The sequence below is a fragment of the Gymnoscopelus microlampas genome, assembly GCF_963454915.1.
Source record: "Gymnoscopelus microlampas genome assembly, chromosome: 22".
Classification (NCBI taxonomy): domain Eukaryota; kingdom Metazoa; phylum Chordata; class Actinopteri; order Myctophiformes; family Myctophidae; genus Gymnoscopelus; species Gymnoscopelus microlampas.
Genome location: NC_139959.1, coordinates 20,952,063 through 20,959,199, shown reverse-complemented (window position 1 = coordinate 20,959,199; position 7,137 = coordinate 20,952,063). Strand labels below are relative to the sequence as shown.

The window sequence follows — 7,137 nt, the reverse complement described above, 5'->3', positions numbered from 1 at the left end:
AAAACATCCTCTGCATGTCTCTTCTTGTTACACAACACCAACACAACACGGTAAGTCAATGAATACACATAATCCATATGTAAAGTAAAATATATATGCTCAATCTTCTCTACTAATATGTTGACTATACTGTTCAATCCAAAGTACAGATGGATAAAAAAAAATATGGATTGTGAGTAAATATTAGTTTTTAATGTTTTAAAAAGAATATCAGACATAAAAACACAACCCTTTTAAAAAGATTGAACATACAGTAGCATAGCATAATCATTTGTACCCTGCTAAAATATTGTAATTTTTTCAGAAAACTAAATACCATATATGATATTTCTTAATCATTTCACCGAAAATGTATGACTATTGACATAAATCGCTGTCTGCCACTGTGTATTTGCACATACGTGAAATTTGTCTTCTGCATTTACCCATCCCATAATCACTAGGAGCAGTGAGCAGTCATTGTGCGGCACGCGGGGAGATTAAGAGTTTTGAGCGGTTAAGAGTCTTGCTCAGGGATACACATCTACACGTTGTTGCCTGGCCTGTAATCTTACCTGGGACAACCAGGGGCTCTGGCTCCGCAGGTGGGCTCACTAACCACTCAGCTATGGCTGGCCATTGCTATAGAGTGTTCAGTAACAGGAGTCTCCATGTCTCTCCAGCTTTTTAATAAACAGAAAATACATTTTCAGGTCGGGATACCAATTTTAGGGGTAAGCGTTCGGTACAACTGGCAATCAAAGTGACTACTGGCCAATCTCAGCGCGTCTTTTCCAGAACATGTCAGAATCAAGCTCAAAAGAAGTGTCTATAGGCTAAGTTTTACCACTTTACATCAGCTATTTGAAAATAGCAGATCTACAAGCTCATAACGTGTCATGTGGATCTACTATTTTCCAAAAATATATATTTTTAATATTTAAATATTTTTTAAATATGTTAACAACACAAATCTTGTATGGGGGTCCCTGGCACAAAATATTTTCAGATGGCATATGGGGTTAGAACAGACTCAAAATTATCTGTATCCGTGAAAGCAGATTTGTACTCGTAGAGGCAATTCGCAACAAACAGTCTGTAAGTGTAAATCAGATTTGTACTAGTAAAGTGCAATTCGTAACTCAAATATCAACATCTGTAACTCGTGTATCAACATTTGTAACTTGTGTATCAAGATTTGTAACTTGTGTATCAACATTTGTGTGTCAACTTATACATTTTAGAAGGAGATTTATGTGTGACTTTCCACCGATTTGTGTGAGTAATTATGAGACTCTTTTACCACACTGTTTTGTCATATGATTCGTAACTTGTAAAAAATAAAATCACCTATTTATGCAGAGTCATTTGTATTTGTGTATCTAAATGTACAACTCGTAAATCAACATTTGTGTGTCAACTTAAGACATTATAAACGCAAATGTAGCTGTGACTAATTTTGAGACTATGCTGGTGTTCAAACAGTCTCATATATATTCGTATCTGTAAATAAGATTTGTACCTATTTTCACATTTGTAACTCAAATAACAACATCTGTATGTCATATATGAACATTTGCAAGTCAACTTTGAAATTATAAAACTAAATGTAGCTGTTAATGTACACGGATCTGTGTGACGAATTATGAGACTGTTGTCCCGTGTTAAATGCAAACAGATCTGTGACTCGTGTTGGGAGCAGTACCGAGTGCCTCCGCTAGATGGCGGTGTGAGTACACGATATGCTCGGCTACATGATTTGCTCGGGGTCCTGTGCTTGCTACCGACGTCACACACTATGATTGGCTGTACGTCTGAACGATGACGTGCACATTGTGATTGGCTTGTGGCTTTTTTTCTTTTCAAAACTTTATTGAACACTGTTACAAATCACACAAATCAGTGTTACTTTATGGATAAGTCTTGTTTATTATTTTAAAATGAACGTCTTTTTCCAGTGGTAACCTATTTAGAATACCGGTCAGGTGGGCACATTGGACATCTGGGCACACAAGTTTCTAGACAACTGGGCACACCGGATAAGTGGGCATACGGACATCTGGGCACACGAGATGAATGGGCACATGGACATATGGGCACACGAGATGACTGGGCACACGGACATCTGGGCACACGAGATGACTGGGCACATGGACATCTGGGCACACCGTATGACTACCAAGGATTTTTGTGTTCCTTTGATATTTAAGTACCCCCCCGCCCCCCCACTGTGAGAGAGAGACGGTGGGAGACATTGTGTAATGTCTGTTACTGAGATAGTGTATTGCAGTGTGTCCTTGCAGTTCTGACAGCATCCTCATCCATTTGTTGTGAGCTGTGTATTGCCTCTCCCGTGTGTGTGTGTGTGTGTGTGTGTGTGTGTGTGTGTGTGTGTGTGTGTGTGTGTGTGTGTGTGTGTGTGTGTGTGTGTGTGTGTGTGTGTGTGTGTGTGTAGGTTGAATCGGTGGAGACTCTTACATTCTAACCCTAACCCTAAACCCTAACCCTAACCTGGGTGGAGGGTGATTATGCGGGTGAACTCAGTGGAGGAGGGCCATTAGGTGTAAGCAGTGGGGAGGGACCACTAGGTTGAATCAGTGGAAGCTGTCACATCCTAGGCCTATACCTAACTCTCATCCTAACCCTAGGGGGGTGATTATGCGGCTGTCTGAGGAGGGGAACTCAGGAGCGTCTGCTCAGGAACTCAGGAGCAGACAATTCACAGCAGGGGTTCACTAATCTCTGGATTTCATAGAAAGGGGGGGCACATCAAAGCAGAGTGCCCAGCTGTCTTGTGTGCCCACTTGACTGTGTGCCCAGTTGTCTTGTGTGCCCAGTTGACAGTGTGCCCAGTTGACTGTGTGCCCAGCTGTCTTGTGTGCCCAGTTGACTGTGTGCCCAGTTGACCTGTGTGCCCAGACGGCTGTGTGCCCAGTTGTCCGGTGTGCCCAGTTGGTTTTTGTGCCCACCTGACCGGTTACCATATACCGTACAAAGTACCACCAGGTTGAAAAATACCCAGATACCCAGACCGAGGCACCCCGATCCTGGGTACGTGGTTGGGTGGAGCGGACCCCCTCCGCAGAGACCTGGTTTGTCCTTAGAAGATTTTTTGTATTTTTCAAAAAGAACCAGGACCCCCTTTGGCGGTCCCTCTCTACCCAGACCGAGGCACCCCGATCCTGGGTACGTGGTTGGGTGGAACGGACCCCCCTCCGCAGAGACCTGGTGGTACTTTGTACTTAGAAGATTTTTTGTATTTTTCAAAAAGAACCAGGGGACATCTTTATATATTATTATATATTATCATATATTAATATTATGGAGACACAAATATATTATCGCGTTATGTTAACGTTATTAACGTTATGTTAAAACAAACAAATTATCCATAATTCACTAAATAATCAAGCCTCTATAAAACGTTTTTACTAAAACGTTCTAAACGTTCTGTTAAAACAAACACATTGTCCATAATTCACTAAATAATCACCATTAAGCCTCTTCAAACTTATTTAATATATCAATGATATAAATAGGTTACCACTGGAAAAAGACGTTCATTTTAAAATAATAAACAAGACTTATCCATAAAGTAACACTGATTTGTGTGATTTGTAACAGTGTTCAATAAAGTTTTGAAAAGAAAAAAAGCCACAAGCCAATCACAATGTGCACGTCATCGTTCAGACGTACAGCCAATCATAGTGTGTGATGTCGGTAGCAAGCACAGGACCCCGAGCAAATCATGTAGCCGAGCATATCGTGTACTCACACCGCCATCTAGCGGAGGCACTCGGTACTGCTCCCAACACGAGTCACAGATCTGTTTGCATTTAACACGGGACAACAGTCTCATAATTCGTCACACAGATCCGTGTACATTAACAGCTACATTTAGTTTTATAATTTCAAAGTTGACTTACAAATGTTCATATATGACATACAGATGTTGTTATTTGAGTTACAAATGTGAAAATAGGTACAAATCTTATTTACAGATACGAATATATATGAGACTGTTTGAACACCAGCATAGTCTCAAAATTAGTCACAGCTACATTTGCGTTTATAATGTCTTAAGTTGACACACAAATGTTGATATACGAGTTGTACATTTAGATACACAAATACAAATGACTCTGCATAAATAGGTGATTTTATTTTTTACAAGTTACGAATCATATGACAAAACAGTGTGGTAAAAGAGTCTCATAATTACTCACACAAATCGGTGGAAAGTCACACATAAATCTCCTTCTAAAATGTATAAGTTGACACACAAATGTTGATACACGAGTTACAAATCTTGATACACAAGTTACAAATGTTGATACACGAGTTACAAATGTTGATATTTGAGTTACAGATGTTGATATTTGAGTTACAAATTGCACTTTACAAGTACAAATCTGATTTACACTTACAGACTGTTTGTTGCGAATTGCCTCTACGAGTACAAATCTGCTTTCACGGATACAGATAATTTTGAGTCTGTTCTAACCCCATAATGGCAGTCCACGGACAAATACATCTGGGGGTCCTTGCCATGAAAAAAATTGGGAACAACTGGTTTAAAAAACATTAGGAAGCAAGCCCAAGTAAGCAACTACCTTAAAAACAAGCCCAGAATCGCTTATTATAAGTAGACATGGCACTGTTTACCAGTGTGGCCACGGTGGGCACACTGGTAAACCACGGTGGGCATGGCCAGGAATAAGGTGAATACTCTCCTGATTGGCTGAAATTTGGTCACCTACCTGAAAATGTATTATTTTCTGATTATTAAAGAGCTGGAGAGAGACAGGGAGACCCCTGTTACTGAACAAACACTCTATAGCAATGAATATAGAATATAGTGCTTTTAACAAAAATACATTTTGTTTTAACCACAAAATATCACCCTACCTTTAACATTATGCAAAATAAAATGGCCACAGTCACACTCTTGACATAAGCCATTCTACAACTGGGGTGGGAATAGCATGATCTTTTCAATAAGTGTATAGGCAATTTTACCAGAGGTGGCCACTGTCATGAAGAGATGATTGAAATTACTTAGGGTGCAGTCACACCGAACATTTTTAAGTTTGGGTCCCGAGACATCAAATATCTTTTGGGTCTTGAGCTGAAAAGTGTGGGAACCCCTGTACTACATTAACACTCGCAGATGTGTTAAGTTAAGATGACTGTAATATAATTTACAGTCATCTTTAGTCCCAAATGTGTGTGTGGATGGTAGAACTCTGTCTATCTTGTGTTCAGGTCACTTCATTCATCTCTCAGTCACCAGCTGGGACCAACATCTGGATGTTGAATGAGAGTGAGTACCATTTCAATCACTATTTAATTATTATTTATACCCAGTGAATCATGAAGTAAAAATAACTTCAGTGAATGTCAAGTACTCAGGAGTAAATTATATGTACTTGAAAATAATAACAGGGGTAACATTATTTATGAAATGTAGAAAAAAACTGTCTTGATCTTGGTATATATTATTAATATTTAATGAATAAAAAAAGTTCCATAATTATCAAAACATGATATATTTTAACTCGCTGTAATCGTACCAACAGTTTCTGTTCAAATCAGGCAAAAACATTTGGTGCGATCTGTATGCATCTTCACAGAAAGCACATTTAGGCTATGGTCACACCAAACTTTAAGTCTAAGCCAATGCTTTTCAATGGGAACGGAGCATTGCCACTTTGCAGATATATTTTTCAATATTATAGGCTACAGTTTTTTGTCTGTTTTAACTTTCAGTATCTTTTAGTCCCTTAGTTCTCTACTTTTTGTATGTACAGAACTAAGTTACAGTATATGGCCCTCACAGAACTTGATAATGTGTGTGAGTTCATGACAGGTCATTAGGTTACTCAGAGCCTCTAAGCAGGCTCTGACTTCCTTGTTGTGGGTTCGCTGCAGCAGCAGCGAGCACAACATACTGTAGTTCTCCTCATAGACTGTATAAATGAGATGGACAAAGCCACTCCGCTGCTTTCTACAGACCGAAAATGAAGCCGATTGTTCCAAGACTGTAGGTCCGCCATCTTTCAATATCGCGTCATATCGCGTCATATCCTGCAGAATGAGACCAGACCATTATTGGTTGGGTAGCTTGTCAATCAAGAGCGGGGGCGGGGAATGAATGCTATTGGTTGTGTAGCTTGTCAATCAAATCATCCCGCCCCGCCTAGAGAATAGCTACTTTATCGTTAATTTTAAAATAAATAGGACCACAATTTAGCAAAACGCATATCCTGATGATTGAAAGGAGACTTTAAACTCGCGACTGGAAGCATATAGAATTTATGACAATTTTTATTACAGTAAGAAAATCTAGTCTAAAGTTTGTCAAAAAACCCATTCACTTGCGTTAAAATAAATTATTTCTGACACCGCAGGTCGGCGCAGGGTAAAACAGCTTCACTCTGGCCATTTATAAGCTTCCGTGTCGGCCTCATCGTAAATATCTAAGACTTGCCCCTTGGTTCTCCTCTGTCCTCTATTTGTGGTACCTCACAACTCCTTCACCTAGAAACTCCATTCACAATTTAAAAAAAATCTGCTTACTGTGGACACACATGCTTGAACTTTTTACTTTGAAATAATTTGTTTGAGATGTTTAATAATACTTATACTTACTACTTACTTAATACTTTTAAAACGTGAGTTATAAAACTTTGGCACCTCGTTATTCCTTCATACTTTAACCTAGAAACTCGATTCACAATTAAAAAAATCCATCTTACTGTGTGTAGACATGCATGCTTGAGCCACTGTTTGCATTTTAATGTGTGGTTTTCTGTGAACACAGGTGTACTTTCGAGGTGGCAAACTGAATCAGCAGTGTGACTGCACTGCTGCACTGTCTATATCTACACCCCTGTTAAGGTCAGTGAGAAGTCAATTTGCTAGAAATTCATCATTGATATATGCACGTTCCCGTGCAAAAGTTGCTATCTTCTGACACCAGCCTTATCCCTAAAACACCTGCACTACCCGTTACATTATGCATACTGTAGGTGTGGTTTGGGCATTACATTAATAAAACAATAACCGTGCCAGATGCCATTGCCTTTTTAAGACCAGGCTGCTATATGGCTATCCGGCTTTGTTGAATGTCTATACCATAGACACTCAACAAAGCCA

The 7,137-nt window shown here is 39.4% G+C and overlaps 1 long non-coding RNA gene across 1 annotated transcript; it reads left to right on the top strand.

Annotated features, from left to right (window-relative positions):
* The first annotated feature begins 448 nt into the window (after positions 1 to 448).
* On the top strand, positions 449 to 6,882 carry LOC311038851. The gene is made up of 3 exons (XR_014600096.1): positions 449 to 584; positions 5,245 to 5,302; positions 6,803 to 6,882. It is a non-coding gene; the product is annotated as an uncharacterized lncRNA (long non-coding RNA).
* Positions 6,883 to 7,137: the final 255 nt, after the last annotated feature.